This window comes from Acanthochromis polyacanthus, chromosome 6 (assembly GCF_021347895.1).
Source record: "Acanthochromis polyacanthus isolate Apoly-LR-REF ecotype Palm Island chromosome 6, KAUST_Apoly_ChrSc, whole genome shotgun sequence".
In the NCBI taxonomy this organism is placed as follows: domain Eukaryota; kingdom Metazoa; phylum Chordata; class Actinopteri; family Pomacentridae; genus Acanthochromis; species Acanthochromis polyacanthus.
The window spans coordinates 22639197-22652174 of NC_067118.1; the positions used below are offsets into that span (position 1 = coordinate 22639197).

Below are 12978 nucleotides of genomic sequence, written 5' to 3' on the forward strand. Positions count from 1 at the left end.
GGCAGGAAACGTTATTGTCTCAGACATAAATCACCTGCAGTCTCAAAAAATGTGTCATGATGCATTTCAGTTTTGTAATCAATCTCTTCATGAGCATGGGACTGAAAGAAATGTTGATTAATGGGATAATGGAGACTGCAAAGTTTAGTGTTTGAAGGAGAACGTTCAGCTCAGGGTCATGCTGAAGTTAGGACAAGCGGAACAGATAAGCTAAGGTAAGCTAAGATAATTTTTTATTGCTCCCCATGCCAGGGGAAATTCACATTGTTACAGCAGCAAGCATATTTACACCAGGAAATAAACATAATAATTACAATATGTACAAGGATAAAAATAAAAAATAATAAATACTTGAAAATAAATTCAGAAGTGCAAAAATGCCACTGTGCAAGAATGCTGTGCAAATTTTATGGTTTGATATATCAGTCTGGTTTATGTTAACATCAGCCAATGATGCTGATGTTATAAAGTCTTACAGCACATGATAATAATAATAATAACAATGATACATTGTGGGAAAAATCCAAAATACTATAATAGAAACCCTGCAGAATTTGTAGTATAGTTTTTTGTTTTTATCTCAGTGCAAATTAGTACATTCTGTTAATACTAATCATGCAGCATCTATGTATTTAGCAAATTTACTGTCTTGTGCATTTACTCCAAGTAATCACACAACCATCAGTATGTTCAAATGCTGTGCAGTTTTAAGATGGAGTCCAGGTATTTGTGAGAAACCAGTGGTTTGAAACCATGTTTTTTAGATGAAAGAAGTTTGCTAGCCATAAAACATGCTCTCCAATAATAAGTCGAAAAGGAAGAGTGCATTAGGTTACATTTTTAAACAAACATACAGTTCTATTGTGTTGTTTTGTTTTTTTATTTGAGGATCTCTCTTTTTGCAGTATGATCAGATCAAGCACATGGTACCAGTGTGGAGGAAAAAAACTTCCTGTTGTTAGGAAGTAAAAAAAAAAAAAAAAACTCCATTTGGGGTGAGGAAAAAAAACTTCCATCTGGGAAGTTAAAAAAAAAAAACCTCTGGTTGCGTTGAGGGTAGAGTGGAAGGTAAGAAGATGAATAGTTTGGAGGTTGCTGAGGCCGATAACAGCAGATCAGAAACATGGAGCTCCAGATCCAGACAAGCCTGCAGAGGACAAAACACAAAGTCAGTGACACACAAAGGTGGCGTCTGACTGTATGAAGACACAAAGAGGAGAGGAGAGGAATGCATCATGGGAAATCCTCCAGCAGCCTGGGTTGGGATATTAACATTTTGAGAAAAACTACGTCTAACAATAAGCTGAATGCAGCTGAAGCTGTCGTTCCCAGCATCTGCATGGACACTGAAGTCGCCTGTTATAATGACTCTGTCTGTACTGAGAGTAAATCAGTGAAGAACTCTGAAAATTCAGATAGAGTAGCATAACTGCATTTTGTCAGACTGTGATATGATACATACTCAATCCCTGTGTCACCATGCAGTGTCTGTTGGGTCATTCTTTTTCAAGCACATTTCAATTACCAGTGCATCCAGTAAAGTCTCGATAAAGTTGTTCTTTCTTCTCCTCACCGGCTGGTCGTCGTCTCTGGCTTCATCTCTGTTGGGGCTCGGTCACTCATCTTCAAGTCGCCTTTTGGGGTCGTCCTTGTCTTGGTCTTGGGTCCCGGGATCATCGGTCTGAAAGAAATTGAAAAGACAAACGTGCCAGAATCTTGTCGAGGTGCGTTATTGCTGAGATTTCAAAATATTAGATGGATGAATGCAAAATCAAAATCCCAAACTCACCTTTTCATGCAGCAGCATTCACAGGGATCCTTACGTGCCTGTTCTTCTGGAAACTTCCCTGTGGCAGCGAGGCCTTCACCCTCACACTACATTTACTATCTTAAATAACACATTTAACCACCCCTATTAATCCCGCTGTGACTCTCCTGAACTGTGATCTTGTCACTGTGGACTCCACTGTGTCCAGGGTGGGATACAGACACACACATGTCGCTTCTCTGTGACATGCTGTCTGCATCCTGTTCACCTTCTGACAGAGCGGAGCTTCACTGTAAGAGAAGGGGGACCACAGGAGGTTTCCAACAATCCCCCCCCCCAGATCCGCCCACACCTCTGACAGGCACCCTGACCAGAGTCCCACCGGCAAGAACCGAGCTCAAAGAATCACACAAAATACAATCGAAGAAAATTAATTCAAATAAAGTTGGAATAGATCTGATCAGACATAATCACAAGAGATTCAAATAAAATCTGACCAGATCACATCCAGAAAATCACACATAGCTAAACTGTTTAAAATAAAACGGGGTAAATTTAATGGAATGGAAGGTTTGCGAACCTTCTTCCCTGGAGGTTGGCTGGCAGGAGGCTTCTGGGGAGAGACACTCACACAATGATTAGTAAAAATTGTTAAGAGGGGACCTCCTGCATGATAGACTAGACTGAGCCTGTACGTTTGTCAGGAGGTCCTTCAACAGAAAAACTTGGATGGGAAGAAGAGTGGTGGCAGCCTCCGATATCCTGCAACTCCAGCGCCCGGTCAGAACAAGGAAGAGAGGAGGAGATAGGAGAGAGAGGTGGAGGGAAGGGAGAAAAAGAAGAGTGCAAAAGGGAGGAGGGGGAGGAGATAGGTGAGAATCATACAGCCTAGTCTAGAGTGTATGGGTGAAGATAAGGGGGAGAGTCAGAGCGAGGGAGGAGAGAAAGAACAGTGTCAGGGAAAAAGAGAGAGAAGAATGTGAGGATGTGAGGAGGGGGAGAAGAAGAGGAGCGAGGGGGGGAGGAGATAGAAGAGGAGGGGGGAAGAGGAGGAGGAGAGGGAGGAGGGGAGAAGGAATAGAAGGAGACAGGGATAGGGTTGGGACAGGTAGTGGAGAGGAAAGTGTGGGGGGGAGAGGGAGGGACAGGGAGAGTGTAAGAGGACCAAGGGCGGAAGGGAGGGGGGGGGGAGAACAGCGACGACGCTTGAAAGGAGGGGGGGCGGAAGGAGGAGTGGAGGTCCTGTACCTAGAAGAGGAAGGGGAGGAGACAGGAGAGGAGGGGGGGAGAGGAGGGGGAGAAGGAGAGATGGAGGTAGGAGGAGGAGGAGAGATGGAGCGAGGGAGGGGAGAAAAAGCAGAGCGAGAGGGGCAGGAGGAGAAAGGAAAGGAGGGGGGAGGGAGGGGAGCAAAAGGATAGTGAGAGAGGGAGGAGGCAGGAGGACGGAGAGGTAAGGGGTAAGGGAGGTACCTGGAGGAGTCCGGCCAGGAGATGAAGTCCAGCGTCCTCTGGAAGCAGAAACAAAAACAACATTTCAACACAGACTCTCAGGAAACTGGAGCAAAGAGTATTGAAATAAAAATAATGCTAAAATAATCATAATAATAATTATTGTGTTGTGTTTTGTATTTTCTTTAATATTACTGTTACTACTGCGAGATAACAATTAACAATTATTATTATTAGTGTTATTAATATTGCATTTCTAATTATTTTTAAAAATATAAATACAGATATTTGCTGTTATTATTCACTTGGACAATACACTATTCCACTATTTTTAACAATGATAATACAGTAAACCACTGTGAATATGGATTAAAAATAATGGAAACGACAGGAAGTATCTGTGATGTAATTAAATAAAAATAATATTAAAATAACCATAATAATAATTGTTGTATTATGTTTTAGGTTTTCTGTAATACTACTACTAGATAGCAAATAATAATAATAATTATTATTATTTAATGCTATGTTGTTGTATTTTATTTAATTTTTAAAAATACAGATATTTAGTGTTATTTTCACTTGATCAATGCAGTATTCACTATTTTTAAGCAACAATCTAGTAAAACACTGAAATAAGAAAAATACAGTCTGTTGATTTCGGCATGAGTTATTTTTTTCTTTTCTTTTACAGGCAATATGTACATGAATATTATTTTACTAGATGCTTTATGTATTTTACAGCAAATATTTGTAAACTAACTGTATTTTGCTGATTTAAATACAGTGAAAATAGCATACATTTAGCGCCAATTGTGGTAAAATAAAAATAACAATGATTGCTAAATGCGTATTTTTGATGTGGATATGATTTACAGGTTTGTTTGTTTTTTAAAGACAACCTCATCCCTTTACACCTGCACGTTCTGACGTCATGACGTCTCTCCCCCGGCGCTTCCTCTAATACTTCCATCGTCTCCATGGTTACCAAAGATACACATGTGGAGCATTTTATGAAAAACGTTCCAATCGCCATATTGATTTTTAAGCTTTTGACGGCAAATTATGCAGAAATAATTAACATTTTATTTCACTCAACATACACTAAAAAATGAAATATTTCTTGAAAGAAAAAGTCTAATTTTACAGTCAAACATTGTAAAAGAACAAACAACCACTTATAAAATACAGATCTTTGACGTTTTTTCAAATAGTTAACACAAAAATCATTCATTTTGCTGCTCTCGGCACATGTAAATGAATATCCACAATAAAATAAACAGAATTTTGCTTTGGAAAGTTTAAAAAGAGGCTCTGAGGACCTTCAGTGATTCACATATATGGGATAATATTTGGAGAATTTTATAAAACGTGGCTCAGTTACCATCTTGTTTGTTAAACTTTTGACACCAATTTATTCAGAAATTATTTACCCATTTTAGCCCTTAATGTGCACCAAAAAATATTCCAATTTTCGAACATTGTAAAATGACAAATAACAATGAATAAAATACAGATTTTTGACGTTTTTTTAAGTTAGCCAACACATAAATCGGTCATTTTACTGGTCTCAGCACACTGAAATCAACATCCACATCATACTAAACTAAACTTTTGATTGAAAACTCTAAAAAGAGGCTCCGAGGACCTTCAATGTTTCACACACAACTGATCATATTTGGAGCATTTTATGAGAAATAGAACAGCAGTCATTTTCCTCCAAACCTTGCATGTTAAATTAGACTAAAGTTCACGATCCCAAACAAAATAACAGTTTTATCAACACATTTCCCTGTACGGTTATACAGCAAAACGCAGCGCTCAGAGAAAATCAGCTGATGAGAAAAAGCAGGAACTGAATTTTCTTACCTTCATGCTGACGGTGAGCTTCTTCTTAACAAGGTCCTTGTTGTTTGGGATGTCCAACGAAGTATTCAAAGTGTTTTCCAAAAGGCTTTCCAAAAATTGCTAGCTTTGCAGCAGGCTGGTCAATTTGCACCCGTTCAAGTAAATGTCCAAATGCAAAAGAGAACGTTTTTGAAGGTCAACCGGCCTTTTATAGGTGCGCGTCACCTTCTGTTGCCATGACACCAATGATGCACGAACGCGCCTGTGCTCGACCAGTTCTGATCTGGAGCTAAATCAATCATCCATATTGTCCACTTGTGTGTTTCGTTTTTCCACGAGTTTCCATCACCTGTCAGAAATGTGCGGAGCCTCAAAGCTACATGAACCTTTTCTGACAAGATCAGCCTCTGATTGAAGCATCTCAGTGAGAACAAAGATCGTGAAAAGCCAATTATTGGACTAAAATCCTCTTATAGTCCTTCTAAAGTGCTGCGTAATTTTGTGCGTAGTGGTCGCGTACCGTCATAAAAGTCTCCTGGCAGCTCTGGTGAAACTCAGGATTCATCCACAGAAGATTTAATACATATAATTAAACCCTAAACCCAGAATCTGTGCGGAACAGGGGCTGAATAGATGAATATTATTGATATTCAATCAATCAATCAATCAATCAAACTTTATTTGTATCGCACTTTTCATACAAAATTTGTAGCACAAAGTGCTTTACATAGAAATAAAAGGACAAAATAAATTAAAAATGAGAAATACAACCACCCATGGGCGTAACGGACGCGGGGTACGCGTGGGACATGTCCCACGCACTTTCCAGATCTGTCCCCTCTGTCCCCCGCACTTTTTTCAGCCGTTACAACAGCTAAACCCGTTATTAGCATCCAGTAACGTGTTTTCCCGAGCCGTCTTTGAATGCACCATGAGCGCATGCTAACGCAGGCGCTCCACAGGAGACGTGCTGCTGTGCTGAGCAGTGCTGAACATGCGTCTGGAGTAATGTTTAGCAAACCAGCCAGAGCCAGCAAGAAGCAAAAAACTTTACACAGTTCTTTCCAAACAAACCGTGTCAGTTGTGTGACCCTGTTGGATGCAAACAATGTTAGACTTGTTAGCTAAATGATGACAAGGTAAAACGTGGCAATATATCAATATGTTAAGCTAGTTAACAATAATTTAAATGTGGTTGCCTCTGTTACATTACTGCTAATTAGTTTATTCTTGGAATAAACCCAGTCCTCTTTCATTTCTGGGCAGAAGATGTGCTCACAATTGCTCTCCATGTATTTAAGTCTTTTGGTCCCAAAAGAGGAGAGTCAGGGAGGAGAAAAAAAGAATAGGCTATCTATGGTATAAAAGTGGTTAAATTTACAACTATTTTTACTGCTTCTCTTTCAAATTCTATCTCAGAATTTTGATTTTCAGATTTTTTAATGATTATTTCCATAACAAAGAGCAGAGTCAGGCAGGAGATGGACCAGAGGCGGCGGCCAGCAGTAATGTTGACCATGCAGGGTCTGCAGAGGTGAAAAAAATATATAAGTGGCTGAGAAAAAAATATGTATCTATGGGTTAAAGTGATTTTGAGGTTGAATTCTACTGCTATTTTTACTCTTCCTAATGCTATTTCAGAATTTTTCTGACCACATTTTTTATGTTTATTGCCATAACAGAAAGAGCAGAGTCAGGGAGGAGATGGATCAGAGGCCAGCAGCAGGGACAAGGATGTAGGGTCTTTACAGGTAAGGAGAGATTATAACTTCCTGAAAATAAGATATCTATTGCAGGGAGAAACCAGGCAGTACTGATCATTTCATGTTCAGTGTTTGGCACCTTTGGCTACTCGTCCAGTAGATGTTCAAGGGACATTGTTGTCAACTCAACTAGAGTTTGGCCACTAAAACTTTAGATTTTATAGTTTAAAGTTTTATACTTTATAGTTTAAAGAACTAGCCTCGTTGGTCCCCTGGTATTGTACTGTGGCTGTTAGGGATTATGTGGTTCTTTAGCCACTAAGGACGGTGCAATTAAATGTAAGAGAATGATAAATCGCTCTGAAAAATTTGTCCCCCTCACTTCTGAGATGGTGGTTACGCCCATGTCCACAGTCACCAGATGTTAATACAATAGAACCGTTGGGATGTGATGGAATAGGAGAATGGCATCATGGATGTTAACCGGATAAATCTGCAGCAACTGTGTGATGCTTTCATGTCAATGTGGACCAGAATCTCTGAGGAATATTTCCAACACCTTGTTGAAAGTATGCCATAAAGAATTAAGGCAGTTCTGAAGGAAAAAGGGGGTCCAACATTTTACTCGCAAAGTGTAGTCAAAGTATCCTTTTCTTCAACACCAGCCTTGAGTCAGATTTGGGACATTAGACACTTTTACACTCTTAAAAATAATTCAAAAGACTGATACCCACCACACCATTTAACGGGTTAAATACACAGTTACAAGATGAAAGCTCTAATTTATTGATTAAGATAAACCTTTTAAGATGAGAACAATACTTTTATTGGTTGTGTTGACATAATTATGTCAATAATTGCACCAATTTAGTATTATATGTAATTTAAACTGAAATTCCTGCATTAGTTATTTTAATACTAGAATCAAGTTAAGGTAACTTAATAAAACTGGATTGATAACTACATTTTTCTTTACTTTGAGGCCAGGACTCAGGTCCCCTCCCTTCTTAAAAGTGTAACAACTTAACTTGAAATTCCTTTTAAATAACATGGAAATACTAGTTGGAACAACTTGAAAACATGCGTTTATGCTCCCAGTGGTAATAAACAATACCTTCAACTAACTGGTTCATTGAACGTAATTTCATTCAAATTTCTCATAACTCAAGAAGACTGATGCAAACCGTTCTATGCTGAATCTAAACATTATTTTTTTGTACTTCCACCAAGTTCAAATTATAAATCAGAGAGTCAGCAGCTGTCTTTTAACCATGAATCAGAAAACACTGATGTCTCTAAGCCATGTTCAAAGAATGAGCTGTAACTCTATCTAATTTGATACCAGAGAAATGAATCCCAACAATGCTGCATCCATTTCAGTCATAGCAGGAAACGTGTGACAATGTGTCACTTTCAAAGTGGCCCCAGGCGCATTTTAATAACAGATAATGCCTGCTGCTGGTACAAGGATCTCCAGGGCCAGACTAGCAGCGATACGGCAGCAGAGAGTACAGGCATTCAAAGTGAAACCTGACAAGGTGACGCAAGATTGAGCAAAAGACAGAAATTTAAAGATCTCTTGGTAGCAGGGAGACAATGCTGAGAAATTTATCAGCTGACTACGTATCAAAGCAGCACCATTGGATTAAAGGGTCTTAGTGACTTCATTCGATCTGCAGAAACAGGCAGACAAATGTAATTCTTTGACATTCTCAGTTCTTACACGAGCATTGGGATTATACTGCTGTTCTACATGAACTTTAAACACTTTGTTCCTTTGCTTGTCCTTCAACATTTCCAGTCTGTGCTACATCTCTACCTTTCTCTCACAACGAGGAATCATGAGCACAGACTGGCAGATGGTGGATATTGACTGTGTGTCAGATTACCCAGGTCTGTGGTGACAGCTTTCATCCTCGCCATGTTAAGACCACAAATCACGTCCATTGAAGTGCACGTCTGTCTACATTTGTAGAAACTGATTGAGTGATGAGTCATGTTGCAAACAGTTACCCCTAATTGTGCTGAAAGATTGGACCTGACAGAGGAGCTTTGATAGCCAAGGTGGCAACTCCACAGCCGGACTGTTAATCTTCCTTTTCTGCTTCCATTATTTAACTTGTTTCATTCAGAGAATAGATTGGAAACAGTGCTGTTTCATAATATAGAAATACTCTACAGAGCAGTCAGTACGGCTCAAATGGCCTGCTGGATATTGCTCTTCTCCTATTAGCACATAATTAATTCTTACTAAGTGTGTAATCACATTTTACAAGCCTCATTCCTCCCTTTATCTCTCGGTTCTCTTTAGCTATTTTGGTGCATGTGGAAACCTCCTTGTTTAAATAAATTAGGAATACATAAGTGTGTCAAGAGGCTGGTGTGCAGAAACCCTCCCAACTTAAAATGATACCGCCAGTGGTTTTGGTATATGGCCCAAAGTATACATATGTCCAATGAGTTCTCCAACCCGGATGAGGAAATTAGTCATTGATCCCCAACTTCTAGATACAGATCCTCTCCTCAGTTATTGACCCTCCAACAGGGAATATACTCCATATATTAGGCTACAAAACACAAATGTTTTTGCCAGTTTGATTACAAACAATTCCAAATTCAATTCCTACTATCTAATTTTTTTTTTTCCAATTTTCTAACACATGGGGAGACTTTTTAATTATTTTACAATAATGTCTCATACTTCACTGCATTACCATGTAATAATATTTCTAAAGGACAACCATTATCATTATATACAGAACCTGAAATCCTGATCAGAGATGGGAGCATTATGACTTTTATCAGTGTTGTTTGTTAACCAGATTTTCTTTATCTGAGCATGTTATTCATGGATGACATGAGCATAACAGCATGAACATTTATTAGAGTAAAGAGCATGTTATTGCAAATTATGCCAGACAGGATTGCTGGCGATGGTGTCAGCTAATATCTTTATTTTAGCACTCAGTGAATCTCAGTGCAGCTACTTATTTCTAACCTTGCCGCTGCACATTAGAGCTCTGAAACTTTAAATGTTATACATTTAAACAAGCTAGTCAAAGGGGGCATTAAGGACTGACATCGTCACCCCAGTTTTGGCCAAAATCACAGTAAAGTTAATTTTGTTGATTGAATGTTCAAAGTGATAAATACCAGAAGATTAATCACTTTTTTTTTATCAGTGTTCTATTAGCTGCAGTGTAAAATGGAACTGACATCAAATCAGAAGGAAGCATGAAAACTAATTTATGCATTTTTTGCATCACCAACTGAATGTATGTACATTTCTGTGGCAACGCGACACACTGAATGTGTGATATTGTTACTGTGCAATTTGATTGTGGCATCGCTAACATACAACCCAACAGGTTTGCAGATAATCTGTTTTACTAATAGAGAAAAGAATTGGTGAAAGGGAAACATTTCTTCCAGCAGATTTTAATCCCAAACTCTGAAAAGAATCTCCTCAGATATTGTGGCCAAAGCTAAACAAATTCTTTTCATTGATTAATTTGTTCGACTAATTGCTCAGAATACATAAGCTGTTTACTAGCCAATGCACACAATGCATATTAGGTAGCTAAATAAAATAACATTCAGAAAGTAAAATCAACAGCGATACTGCCTAAATAACACACATTACATTCCGCCTTTCCACTTTCTACTATTTTGGAAAGTAATGAAGCACAGGACAATGTTTGACACTTGCAGTGCTCACAGTAGTCACTTTTAGACCACACATTTAGATATGCAGTATACTGTAATACTGGAACAAGTGATAAAACTGGCTATGTGTCTAGTTGTGGCTATGATCGAGGGCTGCTAAGGACTATTTTGGTGCCGTTGCTTGGTTACCTGTCATAGCATTGCACATTCTTTCTTTGGTTTATATTCATAGATTGTGCTAAAAATGTAACTTTAACAAAGTATGAAGTATGATGTCAGTATAACTAGAAAAATGGAAGCCACTTCACATCCAAATGAAGTATTTCTTTCCGTGAGGCCATTTGCTTACTTTGGATTCTAAATACTTTTCTGTCACAGTCCAGCTGCTCTTGGACTACAGAGAGTCTTTAGGCTGCAATGACTAGAAAACTGCCTAATTTCTTCCTGGTTGTTGTAATGTCTACGCTTCTTTTTAAGACATGAAACACGAAAGTGGTGATTTGAAAGGAAAACCTTGTAGCACAAGCTCAATAAAATGTATCTTTGCAGCTTTGCCGTCTAGATTCTGGAGTGGAGTGTAATTCAGATACAAACCAATTTGCCTCCAAGCCAAAGTCTTCAGTGCACTGGATGCTCTTTATTTGAAATTTCACCATTTTAACAGACTGCAAATGTGTATTTATATGGCATGTTAAGATTTCTAATGATATGATGATTAGAGGTCAGAATTGAACCGCTCAACAGAGCAATGATGGTACAGTCTGTGTTTGTATCATGTTACAGTCTCAGTGGATGAGTGGGGGCTTCGGTTTGAGTGTGTGTGAGTTTTATTACTGCGTGTCTGTGAGACTCACTGAAACAACCAGGTGAAACAATAATCAGCATGGCATCTTGCTGGGACTCATTCTCCTGAGTGACGTACATGAACGATCTTGTTCACAGCAGAGTCGGGAGAGTGAGCAGACAACAGAGGAAAATCAATACATTTGGGAACTGCAGTAACATTGGTTTCCTGATGAACCTGTCCTATTACAGCCACAGACAATAAAACAAATGGCGATGAACACGAGCATGGTAGAGAGAATAGAGGAAGTGAATTATCAGGGTCCCTATTAAAGTCACTTCAAGTGGTCATTGTGGAAGATTCGAATCATTCCAATGTCTCCATCACGGAATGAGTAGATTTGTTTTGGACAATATCTTTGGTGTATTTAATGAAGTCATGCAGAATTGTACCTTCATACTGTGAACGTAGAGTTACAGGCCCTCGAGGCAAAAAGAGATGAGTGGAAATCTTGTACACAACATAAACACATGAATTTTTCAGGACTGAAAAACACTTCAAAGAGAACTGCACCCAAAATCAATCTGACATCAACTTCAGGTGTCACAATCTGAAACCAAAACCTCATCATTGCATTGGAGCATCAGTATCATAGGATTTATGATACTTTCAACAGCAAGACCGAAGCAGTTTAATGTCTCTGACATGCAGTGACAGAAACAAGCATTGGTAACCTGGATAGTTTCTGTTTCTAATCATTCACTGGATCACATGTTAAGAAGTGATTTTGGGTGAAACAACACGGGCACATCAGTGTGTGGGATAAATGGTTGGTCAGAACATGTCTTAGTAAATTAAATGTCTTGTTTTTACCCTACAATTTGATACCAGGGTCATCTTCTAGCCCCGATTCCTTCTGTGTTAGTATCATTTTCTAATGGCTGGTTACAGAAAAACTTGTGCTGAACATAAACAAGAGTTTCGCCTTAGATTCTAACAGCTGAAGTCAAATTGATTTGGTTGCTGTCAGGGTTCCCTCCTCACCCCCGTCCTTCCCACCTGACATCCCCAAATACCCCTTTTCCCATCTGTTTCCTCCCGCTCATGCTTCTCTCCCCCTCTCCTGTTCCTCTGCCCTGCCTGTCTCCCATCCACTCCTCTGCCCTGTGTCTTTCCCTGCAGCTCGGTGCCTGAGTGGAGTCTGGCTTCTCAGCTGACTCCACTCAGGCAATCAACCACCTCCACGGCTCCCGGACAGCTGATGATCATCTCTCTAATGACTCACCTACAATAAGTACCGGCTCAGCCTTCCACTCCCTGCCAGAGTATTGAACCTGAAACCATGCAGTTCGGTTTGCTCTCTGGCCTTTGACGTTTTCTGTTTGAGTTCCTGCTTAATTCTAACCTTGTTTTTCTCCTGCCTCCACGCAGCCAGCTGTCCGGGAACCCCACTCCTGCCTGGTCCCCCCACTCCTGCCTGGTCCCCCCACTCCTGCCCGGGTCCCCCCACTCCTGCCCGGATCCCCCACTCCTGCCCGGATCCCCCACTCCTGCCCGGAACCCCCCGCTCCTACACCCTGGTTTTCCCCCACCTAACCACCATTTTCACCCCCAAACAATAAAACCACTTGCATTCAGCCAGCCCTGGTAGTGTGGCTTTCTGCTCGGGTCCACCAGCTCAGTTCGTGACAGTTGCAGTTTTGAAACAGAACTCATATGTTTTTCAGCCCTGAAAATGCAATCTCCTGTACTTACATTCA

General features: G+C 39.8%; 1 long non-coding RNA gene across 1 annotated transcript; it reads right to left on the reverse strand.

Annotated features, from left to right (window-relative positions):
• Positions 1-216: 216 nt before the first annotated feature.
• Positions 217-3092, reverse strand: LOC127534504 (uncharacterized). Its single transcript, XR_007942661.1, has 3 exons — positions 1790-3092; positions 1526-1681; positions 217-1147 (listed from the first exon to the last, which is right to left on the reverse strand). It is a non-coding gene; the product is annotated as an uncharacterized LOC127534504 (long non-coding RNA).
• Between the last annotated feature and the right edge of the window lie 9886 nt (positions 3093-12978).